This window comes from Penaeus japonicus, unplaced genomic scaffold (genome assembly GCF_977035675.1).
Source record: "Penaeus japonicus unplaced genomic scaffold, GWHDUDI00000001_assembly GWHDUDI00000039, whole genome shotgun sequence".
NCBI classification, from domain to species: domain Eukaryota; kingdom Metazoa; phylum Arthropoda; class Malacostraca; order Decapoda; family Penaeidae; genus Penaeus; species Penaeus japonicus.
Window position 1 is genome coordinate 2,502,079 of NW_028234441.1, and position 2,500 is coordinate 2,504,578.

The 2,500-nt window shown below is 41.0% G+C and overlaps 1 protein-coding gene across 14 annotated transcripts in view; it reads right to left on the reverse strand.

Annotated features, from left to right (window-relative positions):
- Positions 1 to 14: 14 nt before the first annotated feature.
- LOC122246317 (one cut domain family member 2) overlaps positions 15 to 2,500 on the reverse strand; it is a 274,011-nt gene continuing 271,525 nt past the window's right edge. For all 14 annotated transcript variants that reach the window (XM_086533403.1, XM_086533417.1, XM_086533414.1 and 11 more), the window contains one exon: positions 15 to 2,500. This exon is cut by the window's right edge and continues 1,846 nt beyond it. The gene's annotated coding sequence lies outside the window, so the exon portion shown is untranslated.

The window sequence follows — 2,500 nt, forward strand, 5'->3', positions numbered from 1 at the left end:
TTGGTATTATTATCATCATCATCATCATCATCATCATCATCATCATTATTCATTATAGGATCACCCTCGTCGTCTGTGTCAATATTTATTCACTTACTTTTTTTTAACACTTCACCTTTTTTTTATTGGTGTCTAATTTTACTTTGACAAAACTATTTGGGCAAGTCATCCAAAACAAAACATGCAACAACAGAAATGTCACCTTACTGCCTAAAAAAAGCTAAGCTATTCACAAAGCTATAGTTCTTGGACAACTCGCCCAAACTCTTGTACTAAAACCACCATGACGGCTTTGAACAAACTCAAGACACTGAGCCTAACAGAGATTTAAGTAGAAACAAGACATAAAATCCTTAAATATTTATATATATATATATTTATATATATGTGGTACCATCGTTTTTTTTTTCACTTGTTTACAGCGTAGGTCACTTGATCACACATTCTGCCACTGAAGGAACCTACTATACACATTATTTTCTATATAAAAGTGTAAAAGAATGCATATATTTGCCCTCTGATGACGTACGAGTAGTTGGTCGCCTTGTGTGTCTGCCTGTGCCCCAGCTGCAGAGCCTAGGAATGGGGAGGGGCTTTAGGGGGGGTGGGGCGCCAGATGGGGCTGTGGGGAGGGGAGGGGAGGGGGAGCACTAGTGGCTGACTTGCATGCCTGACTTCCCGTCTCTTTTGAGGTGGGGAATCAGGCACACTAAGTCGCTTTGCCTGAACCCGAGTCTGACCTTCGAGTTCAAAAGAAAAGATCTTATCTGTTGAAGGTGACGAATTCAAATTGTAGGAACGAAAATTGGGCGTTCATGTAATAGACACTGACAAATTAGGTAAAAAGCGACGTGTGAAATAAACGTAAAAGCTTGTGAAGTTTCCTGCAGTAAAAAGACCTTTTTTGTTTCAGTCGTTTGACTCACAGTGAGTTTCAGTTTTTAACTATGAGGAACTTGCGATCATTAAGACCCTAGGTACTTGTTTTGATTCACACACCTTCCTTTGTTGCAAAAAAAGGCATTTAATCTTTGGTTGAAAAGAAAAATAAAGACGTTCAGAGGCTTTCAGTAAAAACAAACAAACAAAAAGCTCCTCGCCATCAATCTTGACTGACTAGACGACCGCGACTTGGTTAGTTCATAATGTTCATCAAACTCGAGTATGGTGAGAACAACACAACACAGATCTCACGTCGCAAGGGGCGTGAGTCAACATGAAGAACTTAAACACTTAAATGCGATATCCTTACAAATACAAAAGAGAACGAGACAGAAAGAAAGAGAGAAAGAGAAGGAGGGAAAGACATAAATAATAATTACTTAATCACAAAGAGCTAATAAAAAGAAAGTAGAGCATAAATGGAACCAAAGAGATTATCCAATGGTCTGGCAGGTAACATCATTATTATCATCAGTCTCATCACCATCACAGTCGCCCTCGCGCGCTCACGGAAACGTTCATAGACGCGAACGTTTACCACCGAAGTCCGGAAACGTTTCTGCGCTCACACTCAACGAAGCTCTCTCTATCGCTTACAAAAATAACTAACAACATCTTTTACAGCACCTAACAATTTTTAGTGTTTTTTTTTCTAATATAGAAATTATCACTACCCGGAAAACACTGCATTTTCCAAGACTTTCGTGACAGGTGGAAAAAGAAGGTCATGGGCGTCATGACCTGATGTAGAGCGCGCTGGGCGTTTAAGGAATGACAATTTGGAACGAAATGAAAAAAAAAACAAAAAACAAAAAAACAATAAAGAATAATAAATAATCAGAAGAAAAAAAAGTGAAAGAGACTGACAAACACAATAAAATATCCTAAAACTTTGAAGGATTTGATCATTCTTCTCCATTTACTTCCTGATTTCTTAAAACAAAGCTATTTCGGAAAACGGGTTCCTTTGAGAAAAAAAAAGAAGAAGAAAAGGCGTCGGTCCCAATTCCGGAGAGTTGGCGGGAATGCACTCATAATATTGTTGTCTTTTGGTGTTACCAGATGACAACGTTGTTAAGCCTCGCAGACGTGGCTCTAAGGGATTGGGGAGTGGGGGAGGGGGAGGGGGAGGGGGAACGGAGGGGAAAGGGGGGAGAGAGAGAGAAGAAGGAACGTGTAGTGAGGAAAGGAGAGGGGGGGGAAGGAGGGGAGGTGAGGGGAGGAGGGAGGGTTAAAGGGGTGGTGAGAGAGACGGTAGGAGGGTGAGGAGAGAGAGAGGGATTGTAAGGGGAAGGGGGTGGGGGAGATAAGGAGATGTGCGGGAATCTTTCGGAACTGAAAGGGGATTGAGGGAGACGGGAAATAAGGAATGAGTGTAGAGGGGTTAGGGGGGGGGGGGAAGTGACTTCCTCCCGCTGTGTTTACACTCTCCAGGATCACACACACACTATATTAAATATCATCGGTTAAAAAAAAGGTAAGTACATACAGTAAACGTAGAACAGGGAACACATTCGTTATAAAAATAATAATGGTAATCAGTAAGTACAAACTAATC